The following is a 14,303-nucleotide window of genomic DNA, read 5'->3' as shown; positions in this document are numbered from 1 at the left end:
CAAGCTCATAAAGTATAGTGTAAAACACGGAAAATATCTAGCCAGAAAGTTCACACAAGATCCTCTTCTAGATTTTATGCCTTTGCTAGATAGACTGGGCTTCATTTTTCCCCATTCCTATTAAGCCGATATTCAGAGCAAAACTGTTTCTCTAAGAACTACTCAGGAGTGGTAGAGAGAAAACAGGGTTACAAAGTTCTACCTTTTACTCTAATTTTAAATTTAGAACTAGGAAAGTTGCTCAGCTACTCAACCCCCAAAAGATTTCAAGCAGCTTAGTGCCAGAAAGTGGAAGGCTTCCATGAACGAGGTTTTCTTAGACTGACTAAAAGCTTGGCTATCACCTAGTTGGCTTCATTATGTCCTGCCTCAGCTTTTCTCTCACCTAACACTGATGGATTCAATCTTTTCAACAAATGTTCTAATGCAAAACTATCCTCTTAGGGCCATGTCAAATAATAATATATATTATGTTGCTTTTGGAAACCTGAAATGATAAAGAAAGTTACGCGGGTCAAAATTATCTGGTATGATTTACTGGCGGTTTTGCATATGGTAAACGAATTCTGGTGAAGAGGAATCATACAGCAAAGGCCAAGTTCTGGTGTCTGAGTAGATTTATTTTTATCAAGAGAAATTTTAACTTTTAAATTCTGTTAGCAACTGGGGCCTTGTAAAAAGTGGCAGGCCTTGTAAACAGAGTCTGGTCAGCAGGAAGTGCTCTCAGCGTTCCATGGCAAAGCTTCACGCGCCAAGCCAAAGCAAATGCAGTCCCTGAAGGATGCAGGGGGAAGCCGATAAAAACAGGTGCAGACACCATGGCTAGCCCATTGCTTTCAACAATCTGTTTATAATTAAACTTTTGGATACACTTCAGCTCCCACTGGACAAAAGCAGAGCCAATGAATCACTAGGAAGTGACAACTTCTCTGCCTCACCTTCCTGCTTTGTGTTTTGCATGAGGGTAGTAGCACTTAGTAAAGCAAACTGGAGAGAGTGTGTGTGGGGTACGGTCTGAGCATGGGCCATGCCTAGGAGAGGGAGACTGGTACTAGTCCTCAGGTATGGCCCTTCCCCTTCCTCCCAGCAAAGGAGCCTGTCAGCAAGAACAATCACAAGATCCAGGGAGGATTTCTCCATTCCTAACTCAAGACTGCTGGGTTTGCTTCTCCACGCTGCTCCTACTAAATCAACAATCAAACTTTGTTTGTCAGGGTTGTAGCATTATGTGAAACCGTTTCAGTATCTTCTTTTCCAAAACAGCTGCTGACCAGATGCCAATTATACATCACCCTAGTCTACAGAGGGAGCATGCATACAAATGAAAAGGTGTTCCCGTGCATGACTGTGGCCAGGGTAAGAAGTTACAAAATAATTACACCTTCTTTACAGCCACTTTCTTTAGAGGCCTGCTGATAACTCCTACATACACTCCTGTGTTACAGAATTGTTTGTTGTTTGAGACACTAGCTGGTCTGGAGCCAGGAAGGAACATTTTCAGATGAGGAACACTTCAACCCCAGGCTGCGTATGGCACTTTGTAAGAGCCAGCAGCTTTTTAATTTTAGCTGTCAATGTAAAACCAAAACAAGTTCCAGCCTAAAGATCCCAGAAGAAAGATTTTGGCTTGCAAAACCTTCTAAAACTGGAACTAAGGATCCAGGAGAAACAAAAACAGAGGGAGGAGGAATGGAGGCCAATAGAAACTGGAGCAATTCAACACTAGCCACTTTGTCTAATTTTAGTTTATGTATTGGTCACTCATTAGCCTAATTTGAAATACCTCAAGATAACAACCTAGCCACAGGGATAGGGTTAAAACTAGGGCTGTCAATTAATCGCAGTTAACTCACATGATTAACTAAAAAAAATTAATCGCGATTAATCACACTTGCACTGTTAAACAATAGAATACCAATTGAAATGTATTAAATATTTTTGGATGTTTTTCTACATTTTCAAATATATTCATTTCAGTCAATCACAACACAGAATACAAAATGTACAGTGCTCACTTCATATTATTTCTGATTACAAGTATTTGCACTGTAAAAATGATAAAAGAAGTTGTATTTTTCAGTTCACCTCATACAAGTACTGTAGTGCAATCTCTTTATTGTGAAAGTGCAACTTACAAATGTAGATTTCTTTGTTACATAAACTGCACTCAAAAAACAGAACAATGTAAACCTTTAGAGCCTACAAGTCCACTCAGTCCTTCTCCTGGTTCAGCCAATCACTAAGACAAACAAGTTTGTTTACATTTACGGGACATGAAGCTGCCCACTTCTTATTTACAATGTCACCTGAAAGTGAGAACAGGCGTTTGCATGGTACTGTTGTAGTGGCATTGCAAGGTATTTACGTGCCAGATGCGCTAGAGATTCATATGCCCCTTCATGCTTCAGCTTCCATTCCAGAGAACTTGCTTCCATACTGATGATGCTTATTAAAAAAAATGCATTAATTAAATTTGTGACTGAACTCCTTGGGGAAGAATTGTATGTTTCCTGCTCTGTTCTACCCGCATTCTGCCATATATTTCATGTCACAGCAATCTTGAATGATGACCCAGCACATTGTTCATTTTAAGAACGCTTTCACTGCTGATTTGACAAAATGCGAAGAAGGGACTGATGTGACATTTCTAAAGATAGCTACATTACTCAACCCAAGGTTTAAGAATCTGAAGTGCCTTCCAAAATCTGAGAGGGATGAGGTGTGGAACATACTTTAAGAGGTCTTAAGAGAGCAACACTCTGATGCGGAAACTACAGAACTGAATCACCAAAAAAGAAAATCAACCTTCTGCTGGTGGCACCCGACTCAGATAATGAAAATGAACATGCGTCAGTCAGCACTGCTTTGGCTCATTATTGAGCAGAACATGTCATCGGCATGGACTCTTGTCCTCTGGGATGGTAGTTGAAGCATGAAGGGACATATGAATGTTTAGCGCATCTAGCACATAAATATCTTGACACACCAGCTATAACAGTGACATGCAAACACCTGTTGTCACTTTCAGATGACACTGTAAACAAGAAGCGGGGAACATTATCTCCTTCAAATGTAAACACACTTGTCTGAGCGACTGGCTGAACAAGCACTAGGAGTGAGTGGACATGTAAGCTCTAAAGTTTTAGATTTTGTTTTTTGAGTGAAATTATGTAACAAAAAAATCTACATTTGTAAATTGCACTACATTTGTATTACATTAACTGAAAATTTTTTGTTTTTTACTGTGCAAGTATTTGTAATAAATATGAAGTGAGCACTGTACATTTTGTATTCTAGTATGGTAATTGAAATCAATATATTTGAAAACTTAGAAAACATCAAAAACTATTTAAATAAATGGTATTCTATTAACAGTGCAATTAATCACAATTAATTTTTTAAATTACATTATTAATTTTTTTAATCGCTTGACAGCCCGAGTTAAAATATGTGCCCTTTCCCCCCCAGCAGATTCCTAAGATTTTCTAGGTAAAGCTATCAAAGTGAACACAATTTACTATTTTAAGCACAGGTCAGACGATGAAATAACTGGCGAGTACAAATCCATGCAGGGCTGTTAGAGCAAAGGAAACACTGCAACAGGCTGGCGAGAGGAGGTGCAGTAAGGAACCAGAGGTGAAGAAGGGGAAGTAGAGTGGTGTTCAATGCACTGCACAAACAAGCTGTGTGACTGATTAGGGAAGGTGAGTCAGCCATCAAAGCTTGAACTGGACACACAGAACCGAGAGGAGAGGGGGCAATTACACAAAAGTGACAAGCATAGGTTTCAGAATAGCAGCCGTGTTAGTCTGTACCTGCAAAAAGAAAAGGAGGACTTGTGGCACCTTAGAGACTAACCAATTTATTTGAGCCTAAGCTTTTGTGAGCTACGGCTCACTTCATCGGATGCATGCAGTGGAAAATACAGTGGGGAGATTTATATACACAGAGAACATGAAACAATGGGTGTTACCATATGAAGTGAGCTGTAGCTCACAAAAGCCTATGCTCAGTCTCTTAGGTGCCACAAGTCCTCCTTTTTCAAGTGATAAGCATGTGGCTGTAGATAATCACAGAAGTCGAGGGGCTCCAATAACTCTGAGTTAACAGGTTGGTCTTTGCTCGGAAATATTAATTGTTCAAATCCATGGACTGTTTTTGTTGGTCTGTGTAATCACCAAGACAACAAACTACTAGTGCGATGTCACATATAGGACCCCCACACGTCAGCATGGCAGTTTTGAACAGTTATTTCTAACTACATTTCTTGAAAGGTCATGCATGGATTTTAGTCCTCGATGAGGATAAATCTGACACTTTAAAGTGAACCATCTGAGTTAGAGCACAAAAAAGCAACTACAGTTTTAGGCTATGTCTACATTGCACTTCTGTTGGCCGGGGTGTGCCCTCCTGACGGACAAAAGTTTTACAGACAGAAAATGCCAGGATGGACAGTGCTTTGCTGGCGGGAGACTCTCTCCTGCTGACAAAGCTACCACCACTCGTTGGGGACGGTTTTATTTTGCCAGCAGGAGAGCTCTCTCCTGCCAGCAAAGAGCGGCTATATGGGAGACCTTAGAGTGGCACAGCTATAGCGGCTCACCTGTGCTGATGTAAGGTACACATGCACGGTTCTCTGCTGCTGCCGGATTATGTTCTTCCGGTTCCAAATGAGGCATGTGGTTGACTGGTCAGTTTGTAAATTGTGTTCGTGATGCTCTTGCAACCTTAACTCTGAAATATCACTGCAGCCAGCTAGAGTATGAAAGCATCTGAAAAGGGTGCTGCTGCTGCCAGAGTGCCAGAATAAAGATGACTCCTTTAGCAAGAGGCCAAGGGAGTGTTTATGCTTTCTGGGAAACGTAATGAGCTGCTTGGTCTGTGCAATGTAACTTAAGGAGAAAAATCCTGAAGTGATGCGGCCTTGAACTCTACCGAGCCGGCAAGGAGCTGACTGAGCAGCGGACCCTTTCTTAGTGGATGCTGCCATTCCAGGCAGTGTCACCCAAGGCATTTCTGATTCCCCAGAGCCCCAGAAAGGAAAGGGAAGAAAAAGATAGGAACCCCCCTCTTCCTGAGGGGGAGGGGTCAGTACATTTGCTTGTCTGACACTAAGAGTACACGAGCTGAGCTCAGAACTGGAGCAGGTGGGAGTCTGTTGTACTCCAGGGAAGTCATGTCCTAGCCTGCAAACTCTCTCCGCCGCTGTGGAGCACTATCCATTCCTGCTGAATGAGCTGCTGACAAGGATGGATAAATATTTTCATACACCAAAGTTCAGTGTGTCGTCTACTTTCTATCATGGATGCCAATGCTAAAGACTAGCAGCAAACTATCCAGTCATGAGCTGGTGAACTTGTGCTTAATTGCATTCCCCAGTTTTTCAGGCAGACTGTATGAGCTAAACAAGTCAACATGCAAAGACTTGAGGAAGTCTGTTCACAGTGGTGCAATAAAGAGATAGTTACAATGAGCATTATATTGGATTTGCCCAAGATGATGTCCAAGTCAAACCCAATAAAACCGCCAGTCTTCTCTTTGCTGGCTCCAAGCCACATGCACTTTCAATAGGCTACAGAGATCTTACTCTCAACAGGAGACAAGCTGTGACCATAAACTCTCTTTAATGTCGACAAAAGGGTCTGATATAAATTGCATCTGGTGTTTTTAAGATGAGTGAAAAAACTCAAACCAAACCTTTAGATACAAAAAGAAAGAAGAATATAGTGTACTAGGCTCTGAGAACATGGCTTCAAGCTTGTGGTCCAACAGAGGCTACTTACCACACTTCAGCAAAAGGTGCTTTACAACAAATACAAACGCATTCGGTTTCACATAAATTCCTAGGAATGACCATGCTCTGCTCCACCAGCACGCATTGGGCAGACTGAACTCTACCTGAGTAACACGGACCTGAGCGTTTTGTTGAGAGAGATGTGGTTGAATAGTGCAAGACTCACCACTTCTCTCCAGATCTGTACAAGGAGGATAAGACTTGCCAATTTCCCACAGAGTTTGAGGATTTAGATAATGGCTGTTAAACATTTTGGACAGGAAAACATTAGATAACTTAGTATTGTTACAATTCTATACAAATCATTCCAATTTTGCACAAGTGACTCCTAAACTGTTACAGAATAGCTGAAAAGTGCATCGCTGAGCAGCTGATTCAGTCAGATCAGAGGCCAATGTGTAGCCAAATGGGTAAGCAGCATTTGTATACATTCTCATCTCTTGCAATTCCTGCTGGGTGAGGGCATCTTGACCTGCTATGATGATAATGTCCTTACTTCAAAGAGGGGACCAGGGGACTGCACTGCCTGAAATCCAGTCAGAAGCAGGGACAGGTAAGCTTTAAGGGCGGGGGAAAATATTGACAGGATGTCACGTTGAGCATTAGAAACTCAACTTTCATACCAGATATTGTTTTATAGATTCAGAGATTTTAAGGTCAGAAAGGACCATGAACTATTGTGATCATCTAGTCTGATCTGTATATCGCAGACCATTGGACTTCCCTGAATCAACTCATGTTTCAACCCCAATAGGCGTGGTTGAACTAAAGCATCTCTTAGAAAAACATCTAATCTTGATTTTAAAAGTTTCCAGTGATTGAGAATCCACTACTGACCTTGGTGAATTGCTCTAATGGTTAATTACCCTCACTGTTAAATTTGCACCTTACTTTTAGTCTGTCTAGCTTCAACTTACAGCTACTGGAACTTGTCACGTACACTAAATTGAAGAGCTGTCTATCAAATTTCTTTTCCCTACGTAGGTATTTACGCTGATCCAGTCCTGCCGCACTTTCTCTTTGATAAGCTAACTAGACTGAGCTCCTGGAGTATCTCATTATGAGGCATGTTTTAGAATCTTTTCATCGCTCGTGTGTCTCTTCCCTGAACTCCCCAATTTTTCAATATCCTTCTTGAAGCAGACACCAGAACTGGACACGGTACTCCAAGAATGGTCACACTAGTGCCAAACGGAGAGGTAAAACAATCCTTCTAATTGTGAGCCCCCCGTTTATATACCCATTAGTCCTTCTGGCCAGTGTCGCACTAGAAACTCGTTCAGGGTCATGGATAATTAGCTGAAGTCTTTCAGAATCACTGGTTCCTAGGATCCTGTAAATATGGCCTACATTCTTTGTCTATAGACATATGACCTTGCATTTCGCAGTACCGAAATGCATGTTTTAGAAGAAGTATGTTTCACAAGCCTCTTTGATATGAGCTTATCTATTTACAGCAATGGGGACATGGAAGAAGAAATTTTTGCTGAGAAATTCAGGGGCCAAATTGGAACTCTTTACAGGGGAGTTTTGGGGCACTTTTCATGAAACTTCTTCCCACAAAACTGACCAGTCTTCCTTTTGGTCACAATAACCTCTTCTTTACTCTGATTCTTAGCTTCTGGCTATACCTCCTCACGCACCACTGGAGTTCAGGAATATCTCTTTTTTTCTGCAAACTCTCTAAAGTAGTCTATGCTATCAGTACATGAAAAGAGCATAGAAAACCTTACTGCGTTCTACACCCCATATTCTTCATAGAGAGTGTTATATGATTATGGCATAATTATGATGTATTTTATGCAAGATGGGTCATGTGAGATATCATTGGAAAGGTTCTGATTTACTGAATACAATTATCCTATTTGTATGCATGTATCATTTCTGTACCTGAAGTTAGGAATATTGACTATATATCTGTATTACAAATGTGTTTACACCTGGGAAACGCCCACTAGACAAGAGGCTTTTATTCTGAAAAGCTGGGTGTGGAAGGGGCCATTAGAGAAAACAATATGCCTTAGAAGAATCTTATCACAAAATCTATCTTTTGTAGTTAATAAACTTATTTTTGCTTTGTGAATGTGGAAGTCATAATTTGTGGCAGAAAGCTGCTGTATATTCCTCTCTACATTGAGGGAGGGGGCGAATTTCATGAGCTGAAGCCTTCCCATGCAGGGCTGATCACAGCATCTGCATGTAACTGCAGCTGGGTGTGTCCCTGCCTGCCTGGGTGCTGGTGAAAAAGCAGGTTGGAGCCTGGAGAGAGTTTGTCACAGCCATACAGTGTAAAAGGAGCCCAGGCTGGTGGGCTCAGTGGTGCCCCAGTTCCAGGTGGCACCACAGGGGGAACCCGTCACACTCATCTTTAGCCAGAATGAGCCAAGATGTTGCAGAGTAAGGCATGGTCTTCTCCCACGCCCATGCACACTAGTTCTTTCAGATTATTTCTGTAGCACCACAATAGGAAGCCATCACTGGTCTAGTAATCTTATCTGCCAAGTGAAGCAGCCTGGGTGACTAAAAGCTTTGCAGTAGGAGCCCCGAGATGACTGGCTCATACATAATAATGGGGGAGGCCTATTTAGAGGCATTATCAGCATGTCCCAGAATGCTGAGAATTCCTCTACTGTCCATGCCATGTCTGCTCATTTATCTTTTCACCTTTCATTTCTTCAGGTGGCTGGTTTCCTTCACCCCACAAATACATAGTGGTCCCAGTCTCCTGCATATTCTAGCTACATTTTACGCTTGCATACAAAGATTAAACCCCATTATTCCTGCACATCAATACAATTCTCTGCTCATCCTCTGGTCCTGCTAAGGCAGGATTCCAACACTTGAATAAAGACCTGACTGTTGTCTGTAACAGCCCCTGTAGTGACTAAAGGGAACAGTAGTAGGAACAACTGAAAGACCTTAAAATGTACATAAGCTCTATATCAAGTTTTAGAAGTGAAACTTGCAATAGACATCTCAGAGACAGAGGGAGAATAAGAGCAAGGACAGAGTCTAGAGAGATCCCACAGCAGAGGAGATAAGAAGATGTAAAGTGACCACCTGAATGAAAAAGGAGCGGTAAGAGTTAGGGTTCAAACCAGGAGAGAGGGCTGGAGAAAACATTAAAACAGAGTGATCAAGAATAGCAAAAGCTACACAGACACCAGCTAGGATGAGAACTGAGTTGGGTTCAGAGGCCAGATGCAGATCAGCAGCCACAGTACTGAGATTAACATTAAGTATGCTCTGGGAGGGATGTGCAGAAAAGTAAGAGGAGATTATTTTCTTCAGAACCCTGCTAAGGAAAGGGAAGCTGGAGACAGGATGAAAGGGTGGCAATCCAAGTATAATGATGAGTAGGTGCTAAAGGGAGGTAAGAGCAGAGGCATGCAGCTGTATTGATCACAGACAGGGAACCTGCAAGAGGCTGGGAAGATCTAGAATTTGGACAGGGGTAAGGTGGTTGGAAAAATCACAAGAGTCCCTTGTCACGGAGACGTGGCCTATAGATAGCCTTCATCTGAATAGGTATACGTTCTAACTTGAAGGCCATGGAGCATACTCCTCCACAGGGACCACGGCCTGTCAAAGCATTTGTACCATTTCTCTATTTAACGCTTAAGTGCTTGTCTGAAAAAAAACTTAGTTCTGTGAGAGGCGCCTTGCTAGTTTATTACACAAAGTGCAACATACAATTTTGTATTTCTGGGTCAATAATTCTCTTCCTATTTGCAGGGAGACAATGCTGCTCTGAACCCTAGTGCCAAGAACGTGAACCTGGCAGCATCTTCTCTCCAGAACACTGCTGTATGCACTCCACCTAGTGGCTTACACAGGCACGCAGTTCACAGTCGATGATGTTCATTCTATTCCCACAGGGTAGTGCAGTCAGAGTACAGCCTACAGAGATCTACAATTCCACTTCAATGTATTTATCTTTAATATACAAGTATGGTCCCAGACATTAAGTCACTGCATTTGATCCAAGAAGTAGCCACAGAGAGATAAGCACTGCATGCTGGGATCTCTAGTCTCTCTGGGCTGTTACTATCTAGTAAAGATAAACTCTGCAGCAAATTACTCGTATGCAAATTAGATGTGCCTTTTGGCTCCCGGGGAAGAGTTACTTGTAGTTACAGTAGCACCTACAAACTCCTCAATTTGACTGGGGCCCAGTTACACTAGATACTGTACAGACAGGTTACCTGTTTGGACAGTACCCGTCATCTGCCAAAGAGATGGCACTGGGGCTGCTGCTTTTCTCATGAAGCAAGATGCCAGTTTCTATTGCTAAGAAAAGGTGTAGGGGGTAATATCTTTTATTGGACCAGCTTCTGTTGGTTAGAGACACCAGCTTTTGAGCTTACACTGGGCTCTTCTTCAGGTTTAAGTTTCTGTTACTGTCACATCAGCAAGTCATCAGTGGCTGTGTGTATGAATAAATAGGAGTGACAGAAATACATCTTAGAAGCAATGAAGGACAAAGACTGACCAATGGGATCCAGGTTGGCTGCTGTAAGCTCTCAAGCTCTGTATTCCCTACATACAGGGTAAAAAGGAATCAACTGTGCAGCAGGGGTGCTAGAAGGACAGTGCTTTCTACCTGAGCAGAGTGACACAGAGCAGCTGGGTCTAGAGCTGCCAGGAACATAAGCATGGCGATACTGGGTCAGACCAAAGGTTCATCTAGCCCAATATCCTGTCTTCCGACAGTGGCCAATGCCAGGTGCCCCAGAGGGAATTAACAGAATCATCAAGTGATCCATCCCGTCGCCCATTCCCAGCTTATGGCAAACAGAGGATAGGGACACCATCCCTGCCCATCCTCCAGGAACTTATCCAGTTCTTTTTTGAACCCTGTTATAGTCCTGGCATTCACATCATCCTCTGACAAGGAGTTCCACAGGTTGACTGTGTGAAGAAATACTTCCTTTTGTTTGTTTTAAACCTGCTGCCCATTAAAATCACTTGGTGACCCCTAGTTCGTGTGTTATGAGAAAAAGTCAACACCACTTATTTACTTTCTCCACTCCAGTCATGATTGTATAGACCTCTATCATATCTCACCTTAGTCGTCTCTTTTCCAAGCTGAAAAGTCCCAGGCTGCATCAGAGCAAGCAGCAGCCTTAGATCATTTTAGGCAGCTGACTAATTTCCCAGGAAAAGCAGGATAAAAAATTAACTCCCATCCCAGAAACACAGGTATATACTCGAACAGATTTAACACGGGTTCCATTACTGACAAGTCATCAGCTAGAACATGTATGTTTTAGATGAATGTCAAAGACGTCCTCTCTAACGAACATAAACCTCCCTAGCAGGCTACAAACTTGCTGCAATGTGCTGTATCAAGGTAACTCTTGGTCATCTTAAACTCTTACTGCAGAACAGAGCTTTTCATTCAGAGTGGTGCTGGACGAATCACTTTGCTTGCCTGAAGGCAAAAGGAAACAATTGCTCTGCCACCTACCAGAGCATAGGAAAAGCAGATATACCCCTGCATGATGAGGAGTATTTTACATGACACCTTTGCTTACTGGAAAGGAAAGGAAGAACTACTTTTCTTCCTCACTGGCAAGGAAGAGCCTGAGGAGAACTGCATTTCATACAGCTGGGGCTGGGCACTCTGACCCAGGGGCAGGCAAAAGATCAAGAGAATCACTAGAACAGGGGTCTCCAAACTTTATGAGATGATGGCCATATTAGATTTTTGAAGGGGCTTTGCGGGCCGAAGCAACTGTGAAAAAATTAAATATACGCAAAATCGTTAAAGAAATAGTATTTTAGGATTAGTGAGAAGTACGATACTGACAAGTATGGTAATTTCTGACAAAATTGCATTTAGCTGTGGTTTAAAGTTTGTGTTCCCTATTATCAGAATTGATTGTACGTGTTCATCAGACAAGGTCGATCTGTGGTTGGATTTCACGTATTTCATCACTGAAAATGTTTTTCACACTCACATAAGTAGTGCCAAACACTGACATTAATCCACGGACAAAGTTTTATACATGAGCATATTGAACACTTGACAGGCATTCAGAGAACTCTACCAGATTTCCTTCCTTATATTTGTCCTTTAACAAGTCATTGGATTGCAGGTCAATCGCTTCCATTTGAAGTTCAGGTGGCAGTTTTTTGAGATTGCAATCAAATGGCTTTGGAAGATCTGTATTTCTCCTGCATTCACATCAAGGTCAGAGAAACGCTCCTGGAACTGTAGCTTCGGATCAGAAATGATTTCTTGTGCAAACCTAGTTGGGAATCGTGATTCAGTTTCTTGGTTGAACTTTTCACAACATGTAAAATGAGCAAAGCAGTCCCTCATCATCTGGGACTTGAAAAGAACTAGTTTTTGCCTGAATGCTTTCACCTGGGTGTACATGTCACAGATAAACCCGTTTTCCCCCTGTAGTCTAAGACTGAAGTCATTCATGTGCTTGGTCAAGTCTACGAAAAAAGCTAATTTCCAAAGCCATTCACTGTTTGTGAGTAAAGGTAGATGTCTTTTTTTTTTTTTTTTAATTTAAAACATTTCAATTTCAGTTCTAAGCTAGAAAAATCGTGACAAAACCTTTCCACAGCTAAGCTATGGAACTGAAGTGCGGTAGGGCAAATCATGATATTCTGATTCTATTTCCACCAGAAATGTTTGGAACTGACGATGATTAAGTCCATGTGAGCGAATGAAATTCACGGTTGAAACTACAGGTTTCATAACACATGATAAATCCAAATATTTCCCGCACAATGCTTGCTGATGAAGAATGCAATGAAGACTAGGCTTGGGACAGCCCGCACTTTCACAAGCTTTGTAGATTTGTCCAACCAAACCTTTTTTTGAATCACACGTTTCTACCTTCATCGGTTGTAACGTACTTCAGTTGTTTCCATTGCAGGTTGTATTGAGAAGTGACTTTTCAACGTCTTTGAAAAAAATCTCTTCACCTGTGGTTGTTCCATGCATACTATGCACAGAAGCTAGTTCTTCCGTAACTTCAAAATTACTGTCGACCCCGCGAACAAACAACAGCAGCTGTGAAGTATCGGAAACATCGGTTGACTCGTTAAGTGCGAGGGAAAACCACTCAAACTTCTTAACCTTTTCATTCAGCTGGAAAATTATATTACTGCCAATGTCCTCGATTCTGTGAGCAACTGTGTTCACTGAAAGACTAATTGTCTTAAATAAATCTACTTTTTCTGGGTATATTTCTTTGGCTGCTTGAATCATACATATTTTAACTAGCTCGCCATCAGTAAATGGTTTTCCTCGTTTTGCTAACGGGTGTGCCACTCAGAAGCTAGCTCTTGTTGCAGCTTCGTTCTCGATTTTCTTTTTCTTAAATATAAACTGTTGTGACGATAAGCCACGTTTCATGGATTCTAATTTATCTGAATGTAGCTTTCCTGTAAATTGAGAGTAGTTCAACAAGTGCTTGGTTATATAATGTCTACGAATGTTGTATTCTTTTAGCACTGCCATAGTTTCGTTACATACTAAACACAATGCTGTACTACCTGATTCAACAACAAAACAGGCCACACTCCATTGTTCTTTAAACAAGCAACATTCAGAATCAACCTCTCTCCTGTCCTTTTCCCGACATAACTGCCCCAATAGCAATGGACTTAAACACAACGAATATATGTTTGTCACTAGTTTGACATACGCGCTAAGACAAAAACCAAGGGAAACGACTCATCACATGTCCTGTTCCTTCTGCGGCTACTAACCTGTCTACTGTGCTCATCAGCTCTGCAACCCTGGCAGGAACGCAGTGACGTCATGAAGATCTGCCATGGCTACTCGGGGGTTTCCGCTGCTGGCCCCACCCAGCGCCCGCTGCTGGCCTGGGTGAAGGAACCCAGGCTGGCAGCGGGCTGAGATCCCGGCTGGCAGGAGCCTGCGGTGGGAACCCCAGAGCAGGGGTTGGGAGGAGCCCACAGCGGGAACCCCAGAGTGACGGCGGGCTGAGCTGCACAGCCCGCTGCTGCTCTGGGATTCCCGCCACGGGCTTCTGCCGCCCAATGTGATATTGGTTGGGGGGCCGGAAAAAATATAGCCGCGGGCTGGGCCGTAGTTTGGAGAACCCTGACTTAGAACCTGGAGACAAAGCAGGTTCTCTTCCACGCCCATGCATGTGGCCAGCACTGCAGAAGTGACCTGTAAGTACAAGGGGTAGCAATAAAATCCAGGAGAAGGGAGCTCTCCGAAGGCAGTGTGGAAGATGTGCTCTCCATTGGGCATGCACACGTCCAGGTACCCATTGGGCCGGCCTGCTCTGTTCAGCCAGCGAGCTGAAGGCTAGCGCTGCACTTGACAGCATCCTCCCCAGTTCGTAAGCCACAGCAGGTCAGTCCCTAGGAACACTGGTGGAGGGTTCTCCATAACAAAGGCAAAACCTTGGACATTTGCTATCGCTCATCTTGAGGCAAATCTCCTGTGGGAGATGACTTATTCCACCCAGCCGAGATTTGCAAATCTTCCTAAGGCATCTGGATGTTC

The 14,303-nt window shown here is 42.7% G+C and overlaps 1 protein-coding gene across 3 annotated transcripts in view; it reads right to left on the bottom strand.

The window, feature by feature from the left end:
- The window catches only part of HSF1 (heat shock transcription factor 1), a 94,860-nt gene that overhangs the window by 47,006 nt on the left and 33,551 nt on the right, over window positions 1-14,303 (bottom strand). The gene's annotated exons all lie outside the window — the stretch shown is intronic.

This window comes from Lepidochelys olivacea (assembly GCF_965140295.1).
Source record: "Lepidochelys olivacea isolate rLepOli2 genome assembly, chromosome: 2".
NCBI lineage: Eukaryota > Metazoa > Chordata > Testudines > Cheloniidae > Lepidochelys > Lepidochelys olivacea.
The sequence above is the reverse complement of the archived record's forward strand: the minus strand, read 5'-3'. Positions and strand labels throughout refer to the sequence as shown.